At 37.6% G+C, this 26,706-nt stretch overlaps 1 protein-coding gene across 1 annotated transcript in view; it reads left to right on the forward strand.

The window, feature by feature from the left end:
- The window catches only part of nwd2 (NACHT and WD repeat domain containing 2), a 93,082-nt gene that overhangs the window by 12,063 nt on the left and 54,313 nt on the right, over positions 1-26,706 (forward strand). The window lies entirely within an intron of this gene.

Below are 26,706 nucleotides of genomic sequence, written 5' to 3' on the forward strand. Positions count from 1 at the left end.
TTTATGTGTACGATTTATGCATTTTGGGGAGATCAGTTAAAGGTCAAACTTGATGAAGTGTCTTTTTTAACCAATGTTACTATGTAAGATATCTGCATGCAGACAAGGCTTCATACAAATGAACTACTTTGAGTTTAGATCAGTAAAGTTAATAGTGGTTTATGGAGACTCTGCTATTGCCTCATTGTGGTGATTCCCTGCTAGTAGGCACTATTTTGCCTTCAATTACATCAAGACAATTTGTTCCTTTTTATGCAGTTTAGAGGCAGCCAATTAACCCTAATAGGTCCTCAGATGTTAGATTTCTGTGATTGATCTTGCAATGTGAAGTGAAGGGTCACTCAGGATAGAGTGGCTTGGTGATCCTCCCTGTAAGCAGCATGACACCCAGGTTGATGTGAGCCATTGGTCTGGCAACCTTCAAACTGATTGTCTTGGGAGCAGATTTAGTGTTAGAAATTGTAATTGTACACGTGTTTGGTCAGGTTAGGAACTTGCTGCAATTGGCAGTCTGTGCCCATTAACAGTATTCTGGCCTAGCACCCCAGCTGCCCAATATGTTCATCAATGCAGAACTCCTGGAATCCATTGTCATCACTTGCACATGATGCCACCCAGTCGCACACACACTGTCACTATTTGTAGATGGAATTCTCCCTGCATTTAATGTTCATTCTTAGATAAGAAAAGTGATGACATTTCTTCTGCATATGTGTATGCATGTTCTTTTTTATATGTACAAAGGAAATGAGCCATTCAATAAGATATCTAACCATACCTATGTACTGTATATGCTGCCAAAAGCACTGCTCATTTCATTTTTTGTAGTGACGAAGGTCTCTGTAGGGGACTGAAATGTTGAGTCTGTACCTTAAATAAAGCTGTGTAATTTAGCATTTTTAGAAAATCCTGCGAGTGCTGACGTTTTATTTTTGTTTTTTTATATCTATATATATTTATTTATTTAAACTTAGCTTCATTTGGTTGCCACAGGTAATCCATCTTTGTATAGTAATAATAGAACTGAGAAGAGAAAACTGTAATCAAGTTCTCTGGCAGTCCACTAAGCCATAAATAGTGAGGACACAAAGAACACATGTGCCCTGGAGGATATTTACTGAATGTCAGGCGCTGGTGAAAATAACATTTGAAGTGTTAAACTAGAGCCATTTCATGCATAGCTGTTTATTTTCTTTGCCCCGTGTAGTTAATACTGAGTGTTGAAAGGGGCCTTCAACTACGATGAAAAGGATCTTTACTTATCAATTCCCTGACATTTTCACAACACCGCATTTGAGTGAGCAAAAAGGGCAAAAAGCCTATTTTCAGAGTTACAGACTCGAGCGTCACTTTTCCATTGGATTTGCTTTTGCAGAACCAAAGTAATACTGCTCTATTTGATTGTAGAGAGCTTTTACAGACATGGCTAAACACATCATTGCAAGACTATTTCATTTGCTGCTAAAGTCTTATTTCTAAATATATCTGCACATGTTAAAGAATTTGGATCTTCATTATTCATGCTATTTACCATCCGTCCCTGGGAGAGTTTTTCTTTCATTATTCCACCTTCCTAATTTTCTCCTTTCAGATCAGATTCCTTCCTCGTCCGATTTCCTTGCTGTCCACTCTATTATGCATGTCTTCAGCAACCTGGGGGCACGCTGAGACCCAGTTCTGCCCTCACCAATCACCCCACAGAAGTACGGGCAGGAATCCACTGAAGTGTGAACAGTATTTGTGGCAATTCCACAGGCTTGTTTATATTTAGCCTAAGAAATTAGTCATAACTCTTATGTCTTATAAGGTTTTTCACTGCCATAGTTAAAGAATATAACCTGCTTGTCCCACTTACACTGACCATTAAAGGGGAACTCCGGCTTCCAAACCTAAATTTGTTTAACTGCCCCACACCGCACGAAACCCTTAATATACCTATCAGTGTGAAAAATATGAATAAATATGCTGAAATCCAGCTGCAAAACAATTCTTCTGTTTTTGAATCATTTAACTACATGCAGGAACAACACAACCTCAGTATATCGAAATTGCAGCACTTTCATATTCATAAAACCACCTTTATTTCACATATGGCACAAATACATCAACGGACCTCTTGGTCCTTTCTCAACCTTGAGAAGGTCCAAAATGCTGCTGTATTTGTGCCATATGTCAAATAAAGGTGGATTTATGAATATAAAATGGGAGTGCTGCAATTTCGATATACAGGTATAGGACCCATTATCTAGAATGCTCGGCACCGAGGGTATTCCGGATAAGGGGTCTTTCTGTATTTTGGATCTCCATACCGGAAATCTACTAAAAAATCAGTAAAACTTTAATAAACCCAATAAGATTGTTTTGCATCCAATAAGGATTTAATATATATTTGTTGGGATCAAATACAAGGTACTGTTTTATTATTATAGAGGTCAATTTAAAAATTTTGAGTTATTTGATTATAATGGAGTCTATCGGAGACAGGCTTTCCGTAATTCAGAGCTTTCTAGATAATGGGTTTCCGGATAACGGATCCCATACCTGTACTGGTGTTCGTAGGTATGTGGTAGTGAACAAATTATGCTGCGTGCATCCCTTTAAAAAACTTTTCACAAGTGTGCTGGAAATCCATTGTGTTTCGAGGAACCCACAATGCATTGCGCTGTGACATCACATGTGTAGGGAATTGTGGGACTTCAAGGATACAGGCTAAAGGCAGGCTGAGGACAGTCAACTAATGATACATTTTTTTGAGTCTCAAAGTATCTGGTCAGATCAGCAGGGGACAGGGGAGTTCTGTTTTAACCTGTAGCGTAAGTGTAGATCTTGTAGTGTAGACTGAACATTCAGTCTAGTTGCATGCCTGCTATACAACTGGGACTTGCTACGTATTTTTCCTAAGGATCGGGTTGAGATACATTTTCCTAGAAACCAATATTAAAAACTGACACAAGTATAACAACAAGCGCTTTGTATAGGTATAACTTTATTGTTCTAAGGCAGGATAACACTACAAGGGACAGATTTGTCTACATAGGTTAAATTTTAAAAGTGCTGTTATTCATCATCTGCAGGCCCGGATTTGTGGAGAGGCCACAAAGGCCTGGGCCTAGGGGCAGCATGCCGCCCCGCCGCGATTAAATTTTGAAATTTTGCCCCCATATGGAGCAATGGGGACCTCTCCCCACTGCTCCGTAGGGGATTTTAACATTTTTGAGCACTCGCGCCCGCTGGCGGGGGAAAGGGGGGGGTTCGTGCATTCGCCCATGCATGATCCGGGAGGGGGGGGGCGGTGTTCAACGGGTCCGTAACACAAATTCGGCGCTGATCATCTGTTTGAGTCAAGGGAAAAGACCCATAAAATAAACCAGGAAGCTCTCATGGGTATTAGTGGGAGAGACTGGGAAAAACAGTACCTGATTCATCTGTTCCTGATTTAGCTTTCCAATAGATGTCAGAAAAATGTATCTACTGTATAATCAGCCAAATGTTAGGCATCCCCAGTGTTTATAATGGCTTATTTAATATCCTAGGTCAGGGGTCCCCAACTTTTCTTACTCGTGAGTCACAGTCAAATGTAAAAAGACTTGGTGAGCAACACAAGCATCATAAAAGTTCATGGAGGTGCCAAATAAGGGCTAAGATGGGCTATTATGTACCCTCTATGCACACTATCAGCTTACAGGAGGCTTTATTTAGTAGTAAATCTTGTTTTTATTCAACCAAAACTTGCCCCCAAGTCAGGAATTTAAAAATAACTAGGGGCACTGAGAGCAACATCCAAGGGGTTGGTGAGCAACATGTTGCTCACGAGTCACTGTTTGGGGATCACTGCCCTAGGTCAATGCTTCTCTTCCCTGAAAACCGCACCAGCCGAGGTACTTCTGCAAAGCTGTATTTATATATAGGCACCCGGGGGCCTGTGCCTAGGGGGCAACCATCGTGTGCCTATAAAAAAATATAAAACCCTCCACAGTCACAGATGTACCTGCTGGCCAAATGGGCTGAGGCTTCAGAGGAAGTGATATCACACAGTGGTGTGGCGCATTTGGGTCCCGTGGCGCATTTGGCCTAGGGAGGCACTGAGGCTAAATACAGTGGTATACTTCTGTAGGAGCCGCAGGTTGCAATTTTTTTTTTTTGCCTTCTTAAATCTTTTCTTTGGCTTCAGGCCAGCGTGAATGCTTTTTGGTCCTTCTCATTCTACTGCACTTGCGCACCTGGACTGGACAAGAAGATCCAGAAGGAAAATATAGTGGCGCTTCAGCAGTAGTACCCCAGACCAGTTCACTTTTCAGAGAACAAAAGCACCAGCCCATGGTATTAAGTTAGAGATTGTAAACACTGGGAGTGGGTTCCTAGCATTTTGGAACCCACTAGTGATGCTACATTTTTCTAACACAAGTATGCAATGAAAATGAATGCATTTGAATACTTATATATACGGATATAAACAAATGACTACTATCATGTTTCTTTTGAAAAGATTAGGTTTAATCCAAGAAGATGAGACGCACATACAAATTTATGCATTCAACATTCAGAATATTAATGATTGGTTGGCTTCAGTTCCCCTTAATCATCAGATAATCAATAAATGAGTTCTGCAAAATTATTCTGGTGATTACAACAGAATGAACAGAATGAATACAAAGCATTCTTCATTATGATTTGTTTTATTAATGTAGAATTCTGGATTTGCTGTTTATTATGCTTTTTCTAATGATCAAAATGCAAAAGTAATGTTGTCCCCTGGATTTAGTTTTATCCAGACATTTATAGAGATTGGAGATATGGATTGGGATCTGAAAACCCGTTATCCAGAAAGCAGAAGCACAAGCATAGATCCATTTTAAAGGAATAGTTCAGTGTAAAAATGAAACTGGGTAAAATAGAAAAATAAAAAATGTTTTCAATACAGTTAGTTAGCCAAAAATGTAATATATAAGGGCTGGAGTGGGCAGATATCTTGTACTTTTTGGTAACTAAGATGCTTGAGTCCATATTGGTATCAAAACTTCATGTATACTTCATGTATGGTAATCCAGATTACAGGAAGTCCCAAAGCATTACCTGTAATACATTCAAATTCATTGATAAATTTCAAATGAGTCATTACATTAGTGCAAAATGTGAATATATTCCACAAAATATAAAAAATTAGGAAATAAAAAGAGTATAACGTATGGGAAATCTAGTAGTTCCAACTGAATTTGGACCTTCAACTTTTGGGATAAATGACCTAGCAAGTTGTACCAATGAGAGAGTCAAGTAGCATCTAAGCTTATCTATACTATAGCAAATCATTTATACTGTAATACTGAGGGAACTGGTGCTGGTAAAAAAGGCAAGTTGGTGATGTGTTCAGTTGGACATTTATGGTTCTAATGGGATGTAGAGCCATAAGAGTGAAGACACACAGGGCGATTAGTAGCTGCAACTTTAAAAATCCGCTAGCAGCGACTAATTGCAGAGCTTTAACTACCATAGACTAATATATGCGTCGCTGCAACTAATCATGCTTTGTTTGTGCTGTGGCGACTAATCCCCAGAGTGTCAGGTCATGTAACCGATAGAAAAATCTGTTGGGTATACTACATAAGAAGTTGCTATCTAACACAACACGCCCATTGGAAGGGAATGCTGCTCCAGCATCAATAAGATAAAATCTGATGGTGCCTCAAAGATCTTTTATTCTCACTGAAATACATTGACTGTCGGATGTAGATGTATAGACAAAACACACCATCTGACTTTATCTGATCCCACTTGCATTAAGGCAGGCAGGGATTAGATATTGTAGCATCCCACAAAATCTTGTGCTGTTGCATAATAAAGTCTTACCCACAAGATCTGCTCAAAATATCCAGTGTAGTTTAGCTCAGTTTATGTCACAAAGGTACAATGTTACCTGAGTGGTTGGACTTAGCCTTATTAATCTTTTACTACGATATCATCATACATTTATATTGATATGAAAAAGTATTAAAAGAGCATTCTATAATGTATGCTATTTATATGCAATTTATCATTTGTTTATTTTATATATAAATAATTATTATATATATAATGTATGGCTCTCCCAGACCACTGTAGCAATAAAATAGCACTGTGTGCCATCCCTCCACACCCCCACCACACACACACACAATTCGCTCTCTATGCTAGTAGAGCAAAAATTCTGGTTTAAAAAATTGAATTTCAGCTTTTAAAGTTGCCAGGAGTTGTGTTGGGTTTTTTTTGCAGATCCCTGGTAACCTGCGGGGTGCTGCCATCTGGGGCAAGATTCTCAACTTGCCTCTTGGCTGGAGTATCCCTGTGTGCGCCTTTAGCCTTATAGTGGGCCATGCTGTGTATTTCTGAGAAGTGAATTATTTCTGTGCTTTTCATAGTCTCTATAAGTCTACAGAGTTCAAGCTGCCTCTAAGTATAAAGATAAGCCATGGTATTGTTTATTCAGTGTAAAATCAATTAGAGATATAACCAGTTAATAAGCAGGGTGTGCTAGTCATTTAATAAATCTAATGTTCATTGTGCCCATTATTCATTTGGCTTGGAGGAATTGGCAGTGTTGTTTTGTCATTGTGTGTGTGCGTGTTTACAGTAAGCCTGTAATCTCAGCTGACAGGTGATTTAAGCAAACTTAATTGAGCCGCTTTAATCATTATTTATCTTATGCTGCCTATGCATAAATTGATGTGCAAATGCGCAAAGTAAAAATGTAAACATTTATTTGTGGAACTCAACAGACTTGTTTGTTTGCCTGGCATTGTAGTATGCAAATGTCTGCCTTGGTGCTGAGAGTGAAATGATATTTACATAGCATTGGTGCAGATAAAAAACCTAGCACTTGAACTTGCTTATACAATGCTCTTAACGTGTAATTCATATATTGCTTTAGGGTCATGAAGCTTTGTGGCATTGCGGAGCCTAGTAATCAATTTGATTAGTACAATATAAGGTTCAGCATAACCCTATATCATGATCAGATGAACCTCCTCTAGGAATGCAACCTAACAATATAACTATCTGGGGTATCCTGAGGAAAAAATATTAATACATGTATGGGACCTGTTATTCAGAATGCTCATGACCTTGAGTTTTCTGGATAAAGAACCTTTCTATAATTTTGATCTCCACAACTTAAGTCTACTAAAAAAGCCTTTCACTCTATAAAATAATTCCAGATTTTTTATATTGGGTTAGTCAAGCATAAAAAACTTCACTTACACAATATAAATTATATAAATCTTGTTTCCTTCAGTCTTGACATTACACAACAGCAAGCAGGCAGACACCATTTTGTTAGTGAAACAAAACAATTTTTCAGTGTGAATGAAATGTATAACCCACTCCAGATACCTTGTGCTTCGGTTTAAACAAAAAAAATACTTAACTCTGGAGCGCCCTCCTCTGTCCAGACTTCTCAGATGAGGTCTTATGGGGTAAAGTAAAATAAATAATAAAAAAAAAAAAAAAATAGCGTAATACAGTAATGAGATATTAATAATCACCCCTCTAAAACGTGTTTATATCTAAAACAAAGCTAGTGAACACCACTACTAAATTTACTTCACTTTTCTGTGAAAACACATAAATACAATCCACCGCGAAATGTTTAAAGTTCGTGTCTATTTAAATAAGTGAATTTCCGTATTTCACACTCTTCCGTGACTTCTTTTTATCCTTAGTCAATTGTGCATATACTTACAGACCAACACTGTGGTCTTGGAGCTTGTAACAAATTCCCTCGTGGTTGAACTATAACCCCCAGCTTCTCTTTTTCCACTTTCTCCTGCTGCTGGACAAATATACAACGGACATGTGTAAAATCCTAAAACTTTATTCTAAAACATATTAAAAGTTTAAACTCACAAACGCCATAAAAATTGCTTGTCCTTTTGTAAACAGCGTCGGATCCTTGCTTATCAGTCTCTTTATGCGATCTGCAGTACTCGCTTTGATCCTGGCTTGCAAACCTCTCCGTTCGCGTTCTCCCTTTGGCGTCTCTCTCCACCATTTTGTTAGTCATCATGTCAAAATCTTGTTTATGTGCCAGAATGGTGGACCTGATGCCCATCCCATGCATTGGCTACATAATAAGACAGTGAGGAGGGCAGTGACATATACGAGGTGCTGAATGGAAAGTGAAAGTAATTGTCTTCCCGCATCTATGCCTAAGGCAGTTGGAGCTTTCTGGATAACAGGTTTCTGAAATAAAGGATCCCATACCTGTAGTATAAAACTATACTTTTTGTCAGAAGGATTATCACACAGTGGACCAGAATTAATTTGATTAAAAAAATGTTATTTTATGGTATATCAAGTTACCTCAACTTATTGGTGAGATTCATTTTGAGGAGAAAACACTTTCCTCCTAGTTCAGGTCCAGTATTTTCCATAGACTTCAATAGCGCTTTCATGTAATAAATAGTGAAATATGTTTTTCTCATTGAGCTGCATCTGGCTCTATGTGAAAATCTGGAACTGGATGAGGGAATTTTCTCATACATGCTCTTGTACAGTTTTGTTTTTTTCAATCTTGCTGTGTATTGTAGGCATCATCTTTTGTGGGTTGTTTGAGTATAAATTGAATAGCTGCAACAATAGTTGCAACAAGGCCCTTGTCTGTCTTACAAAGCTGAGATTATTCTTAAAAGGTGAAAACTCCATTCCAGCATAATTAGCCTTTTATACAATTCTATACATTAATGGTAGCGCCCTATGGGTGGCGGGCAATTCTGTTTGATATTTGGATGCACTAAATCCCACAATAACCTTTATTTGTTTACTAACCTAGTGCAGGTCCACAAGGGTTTTTGTTCCATGGTGTCTAATTAGAAGATTTTAATATTTGTACTGCATGGATAATTTGGTCATTTAGAATACTATCAGCCATATGAATCTTAGCATTATAGAAGCATGTTTTTATCTTGCCCCCGAGTAATTTCAGCAGCATGATGGGATTTACGGTGATCCCAAAGCAGTATGGGATGCCAGATATCTGCAGTAATTAGCCTTTAGACAAACGACAGCATAATTACCTGTCATCACATATCCTTCTGGAAACCATACAAAAGGGATACTATCATGATTTTTATGGTGTACTTTCTATTTCAAAATTGCACTGTTTACATAGCAAATAACTCACTCTACCATTTAAAATTTTATTCTTGAACCAACAAATAATATGGGACAGCCAAATCTGTATCTCTTTATGCCCTTAAGTGTCAGTAAAAACTGAAATGAGCCAACATACAGTAATACAGAAATGCAGATATAAAGGCAGCAGCATTGGCGCAAGAATAAAATAATGGGACTGGTAAATGCAATGCATACACCAGGCTAATGTATCACTATAGGTTGCAGTGGTACAATCTAAATCTACTTGGGTGGGGATACTGGTAGCTGAGCTACAGACAAGAATACAACAGACAAAAGGGTTATTGCATAAATTGAGAGCAGTGATATTGAGAGGCTGTTGCTAAGATAAGACAAAGCTTACTTTGGATTTTGGATGTAAAGTAAGTACGGTAAGTGAGGCACAAGGTGAGGTACTGGACAAGCAAAGCAAGCCCTCTTTGAGGGCAATGACACAGGGAGCTGCTTGTAGATAGCTATTTGTCGCAGCTACAAAATAGACTTATAATTGTCTCTACATGTGTTTAAACAGAGACAATTCTAAGTATTGTCTATGGCAGGGTATTTTCTGGTGTTTTGTAGCCACAACAAGTAGCTCAGTGTTTTATAGCCCTAATTGTGGCAGAGAAGTGGACTGGGGCACATAATTGAACCAGTGAGGCACGACAAACTCTTGAGCCAGGGGTCCTTTATTGTGCAGGTGTGTGAAAAGTGCAGTCAACTGCCATGTCAGTGCAAAGTCGAGCATGATGGAATGAACTGAAACCTGCTGCACAAGGATGGATTTAGTCTAACATGCCAATTTTAATTTGAAATGATATATCTTTTGGGATTTCAGATTCAACACAATATTGCAACTTTTGCATTTAGGGAGAGTGGTATCGGGTAACACCCTCCATCAAAACACAAACTTTATATAGTATTTTCTGGCTAGGGAGAATCCGTTGTGAGGCTTCATTTATTTGTTCAATTTGCTTCTGATCTCAGCTCATTATCGCTGCTTATTGGATTAGTGGTTGTTACCTCATTGCTTAGAGCTGTGCAAATTGCTGCCAGCTGAATAAATGAGAATACAGTGCATTATTATGCAATAGTTTTTATTTACCACATTATATTTTGTATTGTATTGTCTATGGCATAAATGCCATAGATTGGTTTTTACTATGCCGGAAGCTATTTTGTTACTAAATATAACTTAGTATGAGTATAATAATTCATATTATACATTTTTCATACACATTTGCTCTAGAATTTAATTTATGATGTGCAAATAGTGTTTAGATATCAGAGTGGGGAGACACAAGGTGAGACATACACATGATTAAGCCATTTATAATTTAAGGGAATGGTATAAAGAGTTTAATCCAGATAAAGACAACCAATAATGCACAAATTGCATCAGGTCTTAATCACAATTGATCATAGAGACCATTGATTTACTCCCAAACTAGGAGAAGGAAACTATTGAGGCAGTTTATTGCCAATAGATTTTTCCTAATAGTGCTAGAACGCTATATTTATTCAGTAAAATGCTTTACCATATCTGAGAAAACAGCCCTAGAAGCTCTCTCTGTATGTTAAAGATTACTCTGCCATTTAAGCTTGGTCTGAGCAGAGGAGCAAGCTGAGCAGGCTTGTGCCATGCTGACACAGTAGGTCATGTGTACAGAATAGAAGAAAGGGAACGCAGTGTTTCTTTTCACAGAGCAGCAGTACTGTAAATATTTATGGCTGTATTTACATAGTCTTTTTTCTAAACCTTAGTTTTAATCTTTACTTCTCCTTTTATAAAAAATAATAAATAATTTGAATATATTGAGTGTTATAGTAAAATGTGTGCATTTCAGGATTATGTTGGGCATACAGTATAAAAAATGTGTGGTCAGTTGTTTTCCACCAATTTCATCCAAATGTCAGCCTCCGTGCCAAGGGTCAGGCAAGCACTTAATAGTCTTTACTAACTTTGCTAAGTATAAACAGTGGCCTTTATATTAACACATTTTTGAATAACATTCATCAGTTTAATACCTGTAATTTACTTATTTTACCGCAAAAAATGTCGATGGCATCCTGGCTATCAGTAGTATTACCATGGTCTAAGAATGTTCTGCAGTAGAAACAGTTAATGTAAATTAGAGGAAGAAAAACCACAAACAAGTCAGTTCAGTAAAAGAACTGGTCTCTATTGGCCAGATTCATTTCTATGAAAAAACATTATTTTATGGTTTATCACGTGAAAATGTATTGGCTAAGTTTAATTTGAGGAGAAAAAACTTTTCTCCAAATTCATTTCCATGAGAAAATGTTTTTATGGTTTATTAAGTGAAAACCTATAAATGAGATTCTATTTGAGAATAGAAAACTTTACTCCTAAGGGTGAAGACACAGAGTTACTAGTAGCAGCTACTTTTTCACGGCTACTAAATTCCAGAAAATACCCTGCCATAGACAATACTGAGAATTCCCTCTGCTAAAACACATATAGAGAAAATTATCAGTATATGATCAGCATTGTCTATTTTAGTAGCCATAACAAGTAGCTGCTACTAGTAGCTCTGTGTGTCTTTGCCCTTAATCAGATCCAAGCCTTGGATATCAGTCTCGCTGATCAGACAGGATGAAAATATTTTATTGTGAGCCCAACCATCGGCAAATCCTTAATGCTGAATCATCAGAGAGAGGTAAAATTATTTTGTATCTGCCTGCATATCTGACGACTCTACTCTTAAAGTTAGTGGAGAAAACGGACAATATTTCCCAAACAGTGGTTTTCTGAAGATCGTAATTGTAACATGCATGGCCGCCTTAACTGTAGACTTAGAAGTGTTTGCAGTTTTTAAAAAATGTTCCAAACCACTCTGCTATCATTGCCAGGTGCCAGTAAGTAGTAATTTTACACCAAGTTTAAAGTACATTTATTATATACTTTATTACAGTTGAAAGTATAAAGAAAGATTTTAAATGACGGATTCCTGATATTCATGTGCATTGAGAGTTATAACAAAAAAAGTTTGTCATACTGAATTAGATCTTGCCCTGTAGTTAAAGGAAAACTCCAACCAAATTGTCAGAAAAACTAAACATTCATAATGAATAAAAAAGGTAATTCTAAGCAACTTGCCAATATACATTAGTTACTTGCATATGCAATTACTGTCAAAGCTCAAAGCCAGTATGAATCTGCCCCATACTATGTACTTTTGCACTTTTCATACTGATATTACGTATGAGTAAGGCATAAAGTATGTTCTTTTTTAAAAATCTGTAACAGCACCTTTTAATAGATTGTACTTTGTTTAAACCAATCCATAAGTAGGGGAATCCTCCTATTGGCTGGAGTTCCCTTTCAAAGCAGTGACAGTCAATTACAACATGTTTCTAATTGTGTAAATCAGCCTTTCTTTTTGGTGTGGAGCAATTAGATTTTGCTATTAGCACTTAGGTGTAGCACATTTGTGGAGCCTTACAGATTTTTGAAGACATTTTCAATTTGACTTTCAAAGTCTTAAGGTGGCCATACACGGGCCAATTCTAGATTCCGATATTGGTCCTTTAGACCGATCAACATCTGACCTGAACATCTGACCTGAAATGGACCAGATCTCGATCGGGCAGGTTTGATTTTTCCAAGTGAGCAGATCTTACCGTGACTGGCCAGCTATGCTTAGTGCAATTAAGGGTGAAGACAGGTGCCGTGATTTTTAAAAATTAATGTTATTTTATTTGTTTCTGTTTCAGCTAACTTCTCTTAACTTTCTTGTTTATCTCAACTGGTTAAAGGAGAACTACACCCCCCCTCCCAGCTATAAAAGCCCTCTTAACTGTCCTGCCTCGACCCCCTCACCTCTCCCTTATCGCATACTTTGTAACTTAAAAAACTGCCCCTGTCGCAAACCCCAACCTTAAAATGCAGAGCAGCTGTGTACCTGGGTGCCATCCTCTGTTCAATTGTAGAAGCTTTGGGTCTTACCACGGACACGGATCCTGCTTGCTTATGCACAGCTGGGGCTATCAGGAAATCAGCTTCAACTGCGCATGCTCAAGCAGGGTCCGTGTATGAAAAATGAAGACACATTGCTAATCGTCTCTACATCTAGTAAAAGTTCATTTTAAGGTGGACAACCCCTAGAACCCCTTTTAAAAAAACCAACTACTGCATGCAGCTTGGTTGGAATTTAATAGTGGCAGCTCAGCTGTACACAGAAGTATAGGAAACAGAGTTGAAAGCAATGTGTTATGGCGGGACTACATTATAACAAGTATAAAGCATCAAACCTTAGGCTCATGCCACACAGGGCTGATGCTCGGCCTGCCCCTCCACTGGCATCTGCCTCCTACCTTTCCTGCACCCGGTAGCATTGTGTCCGCCCAGGTACACGCATTGGATATCGCCCAAAAAACGAGTTTGCATTTTGTTCCAATATCTGCCATGTGTGGCATCAGCCTTGGTTGTACAGTATCCTACTTAATCGAGGCAACTCAGGCAGCAGAGGAAAATTAGCTTTCCAAATAACTGTATGCATGTCCCCATAAGGCCACAAATTCAACCTCTTATTAACAGCTGCTTCTATGGGGCAATATTTGATGGGAATAGTTGGTAACTGTACATGGAGGACATGATGGTGAACATTGCTTTACTGAAATGGCTGCACCCTGTTGTCTCTGTTTCACTTTGAAGCAAAGCTGTAAGTAGCTGAATATCAGTTCCTTTTTCTGGGGAGGCAAAGAAAATTGTTGTAGTAAATGGGTAGTATAACATATAGTAGGTATTGAATCCCACTAGTAAAGACTGGGATGAAAAGCTAATTTCTTAATGGCAAGTAACATATAGTAAAAAAATGTATCATATAGAGCTTCTGCTAGATCTCGTTCCCACTACAAAGTCTGTCCTTGAACAACCTTAAAATATGTGAGATGAAGCATGCAGTGTAATGTACATAATAGCATTAGCTGAGGAACATCTGAGACCCATCCATTGTGCTGGCATCCCTCCTTTGAACATTTGAACAACAAAATTGGGTTTGACGTTTGACGTTGTGCTCCTGGCTATGTCAAGACTCCTCATCTATCTAACTATGCCCTGCTTGGTATACATTTATTACCATCATATATACTGCAGGATAAAAGCTGATTTCATGAAATATATATTTTTGTTCTGACCCAGCAAGAGCTTGATGAGGTGTTACACGCTAATTAGAGCAGCATGAAAATCTCATGCCATCTCCCAACATGAATTATGGAAATACCAAATCGGCATATTGAGTTCCGTTAGCTGTAAATCCCTCTGTCTGACACAGCATACATGGATATACGAGGTAGTAGTAACTCATAGCAACCAGTCAGCAGGTAGCATTTCCCAATCACCTGTTTGTCAACATTTTTTCCTGTATAAAATATTTCTGCGTTGAACAGAGAGATTTACAGCTAATGGTACTCAATATGTAAATTTTATAGAAGTCAACCCAGGGTTCTGTTGAGCATTTTATAGAATGGCCCTAGCATACTCAGTAAGTTCAGTAACTAACTTGTAAATGTAATAAAAAACTTAAAAGATATTATTGCCATATGTAACCCACATATCCTATTCCTAACTGTTCCTGAATAAGTACCATCTTCTCCAGCCAGTGTTATCAGCCAAACTACAGAACATGTTGGCAGGTAGGTGTATAGAAGGGTTCCAACGGGAAGCATTCATTTTGCTATGCAAACCTATTAAAAAACATATAAACCCTACATTTTTCTACCGGTTATTTAAGTTGGGCACTTCTCCCCCACCCAAACCACACCATATTATTGCTGTCATCCCCTCAGTTTATCAGTACCATCACATTTTGCTAAAACAAATAGCACCATTTTCCCTCTCACACATTTTCAGTGACATTTACATCTGCAAACAGCACATGTGCGCTGTAAAGTTTTTTTAATGGACAATGCAGGCTTACACAGGCAGAACTTAGTTTGATAAATATTTCTGCTTAGATTGTGCCCTGTAACGGTTAACTTAGTTCGGGAGTGGAGGTTAGGGTAAAAAACATGTTTCTCCTTTGGCTGCTAGTAGGGATGCACCGAATTCAGCAGGATTCAGATTCTGTCAAATCCACACTCCTTAAAATCAGGTGACCTTTTGTCTTAAAAACACGGAAGTTTAAATATTTTCAACACACACAGTTCGGTATTCACCCCCGAATCGTTTGCAAAGGATTCAGGGTTCAGACAAATCTGAAAATAGTGGATTTGGTATATCCCTAGCAGGTAGACTGAAGGATGTGTTTGGTAACTTGAGTTTATAAGAATTGAGTGTGCATTATAAGCCGAGAACTAATGTCATTTCTTAAGGTCAAAATGAGTTAGAGGAGGAGAAGGAATCCAAAGTTATTTAGGTAATTAAGCTTTAAGCTGTCCATACCTGTTCAGATTTTAGTCCTCTTCCGACTAACGTTCGGATATTGGTTGTACGTTTAAATGCAACGATCTGAAACTAACATGCAGACTGAAATTGTAGGATAAATTGGATACAAATTGGAGGATGTTCTGAAAATGAAATAGTTGGCAGGCACCAATCGTACGAAAGTGGCTTCCATTGTAGGTCCCTGAGGATAACGTCCGATACACAATACATGTGCAGATTTTATCGTTAATCGAAATGTTTTAACCTGCCCGATTGACTAAACAACCGATCGCCATGGTACGAAAAAAATTGGTACAAAACTAGATTTCAAGAAATGTTATCGGTACATGTATGGCCAGGTTTACTATTAAATCTTTAAAGATTTCAAGAGGGTGTTCGCTGATTTTTGTGGGGGGTTTACATGTCCTTTAAAATAAGACAACCTTCATAAACATGGTTTTTGACCAATGAAAACCCCAAAGAATATTAGAATTTAATATATATTTTGTGGCAGTATCTCTTATCAAGTTTCTATTAATAATTCAGCAGTCTCTAATTGCAGTAAAGCCATAGAATGTAGATAGCAGAAGTGGGATGCATTAGTCGTAATCAGCATTAGAATACATTTAAAAAAGAATGAAATGGATGAATGAATGAAAATGACCTTTAAGTAACATTGCTAAACCGAAATACTGTACAATTTTTGTGAAGAATGGAATATAACATTTCTTAATTAGTAAAAGGGGTTATTTTGGTTTCATTAGAGGTTATTACATTATTATATGCATTTAATGTCTGCCTTTTTTTAGTTTAATTAAGCTTTTCCAGTCTGCTGTAATTGTGTATGTGATGGAGCAGACCATACTTTCTGCTCTTTGCGACTGCCAACATGCTTAAAACTCTTGTTGATATTTTGGATGATAAGGATAGGAAACACTAGTTGAAAAGTTATATTGTTTTCATCCAATAAATTACTGGAAAATCCATGTCCATCTAGGATTTATGAAGAGAGAAATTAGCACATTTTATTTAATTCTAGAGGATCTGTTTAATATCTATAAATGCACAAACACACTCTAGAGAGGACCAGTCATTATACACAAATATAGGCTCACTTGATACATGTATAGCTAAAGATCACTGAGAAAAAAGGGAATACATCAAGACGATTTTCGACTATAAATATGATCCAGTTGGATTTAGTTTTCCGTTCCCTATTATGTTTTATATTCCTGCCCTAGATCTCTGCACTTGTGCTACAGTCACCTCTTTTTCCTGGAGTTCTCCTAATCTTTCAGTTCAGTGGTGGGCTTGAAACCTAAAGAAAGTCCTTTTAAAACCATTTTCTTTAGGCAAGTCAGTATACTGACTATATTATACACTATGTTTGGCTCCTCTGGATAAAGCACATCTAAGGCCAAAAGCAAAAATCTCATGATAACTGAAAAAAAACAGCAAGCCTTTCTCTGTCTCAGCTAATTCAACATGATAAACAGAGCAGCAAATTGATTTGGCCAGCACACATAGCAACAGTTTAGTTCCCTAATGATCTTTGTGTGCTTCTATTCCCATAACAAGCTGAAATATTGACTAATTTTCTATTCTTTTGTATTTTCTGAGGTTTATGATCATTTAGTGATTCCATGGCCTGTAATACCGTTTTCCAAAACAGACATCTTCCTTGCAGTGATAGATATGATAAGACTCAACCAGATTGATCTCCTCTCTCAGTCTCAATCCTATCAACTGATATGGACTTTAATAACAAAATATCAGTATTTTTTTTGAAGAATTTCTTTGAAGAATTTGTATTTGGACAGTTCCTTGTTTCTAAGTAGGCTCTACAATTATCCTTTGAAAAGTAAAGATATTGAAAAGTGGAAGCTTTTTGGCATTTTGTTGCCCCATAGTTTTTTCTTTTGCTAATGTGCTATTACCTTTATCACCACCAATATATTATAATTACTATTTATAAAGATTAATGTAAAGTCTAATTATGAAGATTACCTCTTACCGTTGTTGTTCTGTGCTCATCTGAATATTTGCATTTGTTTCTTTATAGGAGAGGAATAAAGACTTTTGTTCTTTGACAAATGGCACTTTTTCAGCATTCAATAGAACATTCAATAGCTCCAATCTTGTTGGGTTTTGATGATATTCATACATACATACATATTGGCATTTCAGTTCCTTCCTAGAACTAGGACAGTATATTACCCAAATATGCAGTATTTACATTCGTTGGTGACTACTGTACATTGAGCCTTCCCTGGCTATAGGAATTATGCATATATTACAGTAGAAAATCGTGTCATTCCTCTCTTTATAACATGTGTTAACATTCTTATATTTCCTCATTAATCCTGCACTCTCTAAAATTTTAAATGATAGATCTGTACATGTTATTAAGCATTGGAGGGCAATTATTTTTCTAAATGCTGGATAAATAGCGCAATGAAGTGCGTGAATCCAGCTATGTTTTGCTTATATTGGTTACCATGACAACTGGTTTTAAGCTGTAAAATTGACTAAATGCCCTATAGATGCCACAGACGTTGATTCGCTTGATGTTGCAACAAATTGAGTTTGATGTCACTACAGTAATTACAGGGAAAGGCACAATGAATAGCTCATTTACTGTGATATTCCAACATGTCACGTTGGGTTTCCACTTACACCATCTGTACCATCTCAGTGTAAACATTTTTTTAAGGAACTTTTTGTTTAGGATAATGCCATTATATTTTAACTTGATGGAATTATGTTGTGTTTTGTGCAGTTATAGTAAACAGATCTTGTTTGGTTCCGTGAGGAAATTAGTAGCGGCTGTAATTGCTCCAGTCGAGACCAAGGCACGCAGAGCTTCTTCTCAGTATGAGTTTACTGCATGAAATGAAGACATATGGCCTAGTAAAGCAAATCTCTGCATGAGTAGAGATAAATTACTGAGGAACAGAGAACAAAGAGCTGATTAAACTGGGCTATTATGATGTGTAGCACCTTGTTTGATAGTGATCCAGTTTGTTGAAGAGCTGGAAGTATGTGTGAAAAGGAAAGCATCTGTGCAGATGGCTCATAGGCTATCAAAGTAATACACAGAGCTAGAAAAAATGTTGCAGTATTGTAAATGGAAGAAGAGAGTTTGTACAATAAAATACTGTATAAGGGGATGATTTATCAACTCTCAAATTTTAATTTTTTTTGCACAAACCCTCAGAATTATGGTTTAAAAAAACTTGAATATTCAATATGTATTAAGCAAAATAATCCAAAAACTTGCGTGGAAAACTTCAGCATCTAAAAGCTTGTACATTTTTTTGAGGGTTTTTAGACCCATTGAAAATGATGGGTAGAATTCAGATTTAGTGTGTTTGAATTGTTCTTACAGGTTAATTCTAATAAATTTTTGAATAAATACGCAAACAGTCATGTCTGGTAAAATTTCTAGTTTACTCGAACTAAAAAAAACCCTTCTTAAATTCACAAATTCGCTAATTGATAAATAAGTGTTCTTCCAAGAGCATATGCATAAAAGCACCTATTGACAATTTTGAAGAGTGCATAAGCTATTAGAGGACAACCCATGAGATGAACTTTTTGCATGTATTGATTGAACCCATTACTTGGCACAGAACTTTTTTTAAAATGATTTTAAAATGTTGATGTCATACAATGGAGCCTATGGAGCCTGTAAATAGGCTGGGGTCATATAAATGCCTTGGAAAAACACACACAGCCCATGGTCCTTCAGGTGAAATTGGCCACTACTGTCATGTAGTTTTTTCTAAAATTGATGTGTGTCTCCACATCCAAGATCCATGTCTGGAGTTCTCATTTGCCTAGTACTGCTTTGTCCATACAGTAGCATAGCCTAGACTAAATTTCAGACTGGATGACTTTTCGACCTTGTGTGGGCTCTGAATTACCACAGCAATAGGTTGTTTAGTCCATCAGACAGATTAGAACATTTTGGACTGATAACAATAATATCTGTGTATGTATTGTGTATCTGAAGATATCCTTGGGTGACCTACAATGCATTTCCGGGACATCCCTATTGTATGATTGTTGTCTGCCAATTAATATGGTCAGAACATCCTCTGAATTGTTATTTTTAGGACTTTAATCCTACAGTTTTCAATCCGAATGCGATTTTTTAAAGTTATAGTGCAGCTGTAGCATGTCCATTGCAGTTTTCCTTTGGCACTGCTTAAATGTTATCTATTATAGTGGTTGTAACATCAGCTGTCAAGGGCCACAATCTTTATATCAGTACTGAAATAGCATAGAGAAAAATGACTGAGGCAATGATTAATCCTATTGTGTTCCAGCAGAGATAACGGGAAATCATTATTTGTCGGAGGACACTGTGAGGGATGAGAACTACTTATCTAGAACTACAGTACAGTACAGAAAATAAGCACATTGTGTTTCTGGGTTACAGGGAACATTTTGTAAGCTGCATTTATTCATTCATATTTCCAGTCCCTGTGTCATTTCACTGACCCTTCCTTGTATACCCATTAAGGCAAATGCCACACCGGGAAGCCCCTATGCTTGTATCAGCCCTCTATGTTTCTGCACCCAGAGTCACTGCATTGGGCTAGGTGCAGGCACACAGAGAGGATTGTGGTGGTATTGTCATGCGTTTGGTGCCAAATATGTTCCGTGTAGGCACCTGATCTGACACAGTTGCTCTGTGTGCAGAAAAAACACTAAGTGGAGGGGAGCAGTCAGGCTGCTTATCAGCATTTTGACAGCTGCTGGCTGTCCACTCATCAAATGGGGATTGCATGGCATCCTACAATGTGCAGTGGTTACAGCTTTGGAGAGCATGGAACTTCTAAAAGCTCATACTACAGTCTGTTCTTGACACTATGGGGTGGATTTATTTAAATTTGAGGTCTGTATTTTGCAGCAATTTGGGAAATTCACAGCAAAAAAATCACAAGCAAGGCTTTTCTCATGAAGAAAAAAAAGCAATGGAAGAAAATATTTTCTTTGCCAGATCCAGGCTGGCACATTATCATTATAAAGACAGCGCAGCTACTATAGCATCTTGATACATACATCATATATACAGTATAATATCCCAATATGTCATCGTCAAGAATTCTTGTGCGCAATTGCATAATTACAATTTTGTATAAATACACAATGTTGCCATGAAAATATGTCTGACATATTTATGCAAACTGTGGTGGAGTTAGACAAAGAGAAGTACAGTGCTACTTCTATACAGAGGACCGTACATTCGAACAAGATAGATACTGAAAAGATCATCAATCAATGGATTAAAATATAATAAATACATAGATATATATGGTTAATTAGATCATGTTAATTACAGTGCAATTAAAGTTATTTGTTCTCTGTATTACAATGAAGTATATTTACAAATTGAACTAAATACAGTACCAGCTAAATTTACTAAGTTGCTGTGCATTATCTTCTTGATGTGATACATTTTTAGCTGCCCTACTTTTAGCTTCTAGTCACCCCCCATGGCAGAATTACTATTTACATCAGATGGAACAAGGCTCCTAATTAGAGTACATTTCACAAAACACTGGCAAATTGTTTTTCCCCAGACGTCCATCTCCCCTTTGCGTTTCTGATTAGGAAACAGCAAGGACTGCACTGAGCAAACATCTTTTATCCCACTGATATTTTGAGTGGCTTCTTTTTTTTGTCTTAATAATAGATATTTTTAGTCTAATTCATTTTCCAATATAGTTTTATTTTTTCAACTGTTTCAAAGAAAATTAGAAATAAAATTCCCATTTGAAACAGTACTTTAGTCACTTTTTAAAATATTTTTGTCGCTGGACCACCTTGAGGGCCCACTGCCCAAGCAGCAGAGGACCCTACCCCCATTGGGATTGCCTCCACTTACCCATGCATATCTCCTCTTATTATCCTATCATGGGGACCACTGGGTTTTCTCCTGATGTCCTGCTGGCCAAGTCTGACCCTGATTCTTACCAAATAACCTGGAATGTAGCTCCAATCGACATAATATGTTTCAAATGTGTGTTGTTTTTGCTTTAGATGTAGGTATACAGCTGAATCCTGACCAAAGGAGCTGGCTCTTCTGTGCTGCACCATATGCTGGTGTAACTGTTGTTTAGTTTTTCCCACATACAAATCAGAGCACTCCTCACTGCACTGCACTGTATACAAGATGTTACTCTTCTTATGCTTTGGGATTGGGTCTTTTGGGTGAAACAGCTACTGTCTCAGCGTGTTGCTGGGTTCAAAGCAGACTGCTTCTCCTGGTATTAACAAAGGTCCAATCTGGATACTTGCAAGATTTAAGGGCCCCTCTGAGATGTTCCAACTCTTTCTCCTTAGCCTCTGTGCTGGTGGGGATCTTGTCTGCTCTGTGGTGTAGGGTTTTAATAACCCCAATTTGTGATCTAGTGGATGGTAGGAGTCAAACTGCATATACTGGTCTGTGTGGGTTGGTTTCCTGTGGACCCCAGTTTCCAGCTTTCCACCCTCTTACCATGCAGTCCAAAAAAGCCAGTGTGTTTACTTGCATATCTTCTCTTGTAAACTTCATGTTTTGGTCCATAGTGTTGATGTGTTCAGTGAAAATCTATACTTCTTCTTTGTGTATTTAACCCAGGTGTCATTCATGTATCTGAACTAATGACTGGGTGTGATTTCTTTGAAGGTATCCATGGCCTTTCTTTCACCTTCCTCCATGTACAGGTTTGCCATGATGGGCAAACTGGACTGCCTGTAGAATTCATCCTTTACTTGATGGTATTCAGGTATAGGTCCAGTAAAAAACATACTTGTTCTAGAATAAGTTTGGTTCTGTTGCCAAAGGTGTCTTTTAGCAACCACTGTTACAACTGCCTATGTGATGGGAATGCACGTAAAAAGGGATGTAACATCATAGGACACCATGTTTTTTTTTCTTTGCCCAGTACTAGCCTTTGCATTGTATTTGTAAAAATCCTAGGAATTCTGGATTTTTAGCTCTGTATTTCCAACCAAAGGAGCTAGGATGGTGGCTAGGTATTTTGCCACATTGTAGGTCACAGAGTTAATGCTGCTGACATTTGGTCTGAGAGGAGCCCCCTCCTTCTGTCCATATATACTGTACATGGAGGGGTTTCATCAAGTTAGAGGTGGTCTACCCTGGTAAAAACCCCTATTGTCTGCCACATGCAATGCTGTTTTGACACCTCTCACTGGAATGTTTAATAATATCTCATAGCTCCAATCATGCTAATACAATCAACACTTTACCTTTATGAGATCCCTGACCCCATGCTGAGTCATTCTGAATTGAGAAAGCCAGTTTGATGACTGGAGACACGTCTTCAAGGAAAGCACAGCAAGTCCAGTTAATTTGACTTATTACTACAGATGTTACTACATGTTTAAAGCTTTGTATTCATCATGGCATATCTTAGCTTCAATGTTAATGTGTGCCATGTTGCCCTAATCAGCTTCAATGGTTGACCTTAGGGCTAATAAGAAATTTAGCCGGCACAACAAGTGTTTATTGAAGGAAGCAACGTTTCAGGGGCGTACCCCTTCGTCAGGGTACACCCCCGAAACATTGCTGTCTTAAATAAACAGGCAGGGGCTAAGCCCCTCTTGCATCACACTTGTTGTACTGGCTAAATTTCTTATTGGACTGTGTTGGGAGCGCCGACTCTCTGGGCCGTGCACCAATTACTAAGCATAGAAGGGAGGTAAGGGTGTGCTGGTGGAACTTTTCTTCTGCTGTATGACCTTAGGGCTACACAGAACCTTATTTACATAAACTATGGGGCTGATTTACTAACCCACGAATCCGACCCGAATTGGAAAAGTTCCGACTTGAAAACGAACATTTTGCGACTTTTTCGTATTTGTTGCGATTTTTTCGGCTTCTTTACGAATTTTTCGTTACCAATACGATTTTTGCGTAAAAACGCGAGTTTTTCGTAGCCATTACGAAAGTTGCGTAAAATCTGGCGATTTTTCGTAGCGTTAAAACTTGCGCAAAAAGTTGCGCTTTTTTCGTAGCGTTAAAACTTTGCACCTTTTAAGTTTTAACGCTACGAAAAATGCGCAACTTTTCGCGTAAGTTTTAACGCTACGAAAAATCGCAACTTTTTACGCAACTTTCGTAATGGCTACGAAAAACTCGCGTTTTTACGCAAAAATCGTATTGGTAACGAAAAATTCGTAAAGAAGCCGAAAAAATCGAAAAATACCGATCATTACGAAAAAAACGCAATCGGACTCATTTCGACCCGTTCGTGGGTAAGTAAATCAGCCCCTATAAGTCAGTTTGTGAAGCCCACAGACACATTTTATACCAGTGATGAGTAGTTGTACACAAAATAAAATGCACAATAGAAAAATACCTTTTATTTTTGACTGCTGTTTAATACACAAAAATAAAATGCTGCCTATTGAAAAACAAGGTAATACTAAGTAACCTTCCCATATACTGTACATCCTAATACATTTCAATGGTCCTGATTTTTATTGCTTTTGAAAGCATTATCTGTCTGCCCTCCAGTATTGTCTGTGCCACGGGTTCTACAGACACTACAGTCAGTGACAATTACACTTATGAATACATGTAAAAATCACTAAACTTTGTAATGACTGTATATTGCATAGTTACTTAGAATTACATTGTGTTTCATTAGGCAAAATTTTATTTTATTTTGGTCTAAACTGTAAATGCAGAACAGTGAAACAGAAAGAACTTTCATTTTTCTCATGATCCCACCTCTTAAGTTTTTCAGTTATTGTGGGAGGAGAAAAAGCAGTTTTCAAATCAAATTATCAGTAAGGCCAATGTCAATCACTATGTTTTCTCTGCCAATCCGGTTTGATTTGCACTGACAGACATACAATTCCTATGTCAGTGCTCACATGGGGTCCATTTTGGCTGAAAACGTGCAAGTGTTTTCACAATGTACCATAATTATTATTATCATTATTAAAACTTATTTCTAAATTGCCAACGTCTTGAAATCTTTCTTATCCTTAAGCCTGAGACACAGAAAGCAATTGGGTATAAGGTGTGGCTCATTTAGACTGAGATCCTTATGTATTTAAGATCATTTTCATGATCGCATTGGGGATGGGATGTAACTTTAATGGGTTTAAGTGAAAGTAAATAAATATATACAATATGGATTGTTTGGATTAAAAAACAAGACAGATAGCGATGAACAAATCTGTCCCATTTTGCTTTGCATTTGCCAAATGTGAAATGTAGACTTTTGCCACAAATCTATACCTGGAAATAATTTTTGTCATCACTAAAGGCAGAACATATTTTCAATAAAACCTATATTCATTGAAAAAATAGTTTGTGTTGCCCCTTTAAAATACACAGAATAAGGGTTGTGTATATAGAGGCAGCATACTGCTGTAATAGTTAGGCTTGCAGCACTGGAGTTCTAGGAGTTTTTTTCTTTTTCCAGATGCTTGCATTGGTTTCATAGTGATAGGGATGCAAGGGATAGGGACCATAGATTGTAAGCTCCACTGGGGCAGTGACTGATATGAATGATGTAGAATCTGTAAAGCATTCCAGAGTATGTCACATTATATAAAGACTAATAATACTGATGAAAGTTCAGTACTTGGCCCCTCATGGAACAAAAATGCATCATTCAAGTATATTAGTTACCAGTCTGGCTAGCGGAGACTTGGAGAAAAAGAGCCCCCTTATAAAGTGCCATATTATTTGCACCTTCCATGTACTCTCTGCACACAAGGAAGGCAACCCTGTTCTTTGTGTTATTTTAATATTGCATGAAATACTTAGCTGGCATATTTAGAAAATTATGTCAGTTGTGAATAATAGAATAACAGTTTATCCTCCGTAGAATGTGTCCATTTCCAGGGTTGTGTCAACTGCAATTATCACCAAAGCATCAGCGATTATTCACTGGAGGAATAAATGGGAATCATTGATGTTAAGGACATAAGTAGATATTGCACATAACCTTGTTCTGGGGTGAGATTAGGATGGGAGAAAATATATTAAGCATTATCACTAAAATACTGGCATTTTATACATTTTTTAAATAAATTTTGATCTCTAGTTACTGATACAAATATTTTTCTGCAATCCTTGCAAACCCTCGTCATTTCATCCTTGGATACACTCCTATTAACATGCTTTCATGCACATGCAGGAGCATATATATTGCAAGGAAGCCACCAATGCAATAACCTAGGGCTGCATTCTGCAGTCTCATGGGAGCCCAAATTTGTTGCATAGGAATTAGTTGAGCAACATCTGCTAGTTGCGTATACATGTATAATAGATGTATGCACAGGTTTGAAGTGAAGCTTTTGAAGTCATTGTGGATTTTCCCCTTGGGAACTGTCACAACAATTAAATTTTGGCAATAAAAACAACAGCAGTGTGCCTTTACCCTACAGGAATGCGGCAAGAGCAGGTCGTTGTATTCGCTTGGCCTCCATAGCCACCTTATTCTAAATTCAGAGACTCTCCATTATACTTTAATTTATATACTTAATATATTTCCTTATCAGCCTACACTTGCACTGAAGAAACAATGTGATCAGTTTCCCTTGTACCTCAGCAAATGTGAAACAGCAAGAGAACCAACCATTTTTATCTGATTCATTATAGTAGCAAATGAGAGGAAAAAGAGCTTGTATTGGCCAGCAATTCTTAAGTTTATAACAGGAAGTTATAGGGTAATAGCCAGCATTCAACAGAATATCAAAATATAGTTATACATTTAAGATTAATGCAGATTTGTTATTTTAGTTTTTTAATGTTGGTGTGGATCTTAACAAGTGTGTATTGCTGTATGTGTGCGAGGTTACTACTAACTCAGTGCTACATGCCTTGTAAGTACCTTGATATATTAAGCATTGTACAGCAGCTGCTGTCTGACTATGATGAATGGAAAGGCCATAAGAGAGGAGCAGAGGTATAGCGCATAAGCTGTGTGCTGCCCAATTACTGTGAAAAGAGTGCAGATGTTATTTGAAAACACAATGACTGGAACTGATTGTACATGAAGGAAAACTCATACCAAATACCAATAGAGAAAGACAATGGAGAGGATATGAATATCCCTGCACTAACTCTAAGACTCACTTATACTACTGCTCTGGTGCCCCATGCTACCCATACAGTGTCATGGTACTCCTATAAAAATATA

The sequence above is a fragment of the Xenopus tropicalis genome, chromosome 1 (genome assembly GCF_000004195.4).
Source record: "Xenopus tropicalis strain Nigerian chromosome 1, UCB_Xtro_10.0, whole genome shotgun sequence".
Lineage (NCBI taxonomy): Eukaryota > Metazoa > Chordata > Amphibia > Anura > Pipidae > Xenopus > Xenopus tropicalis.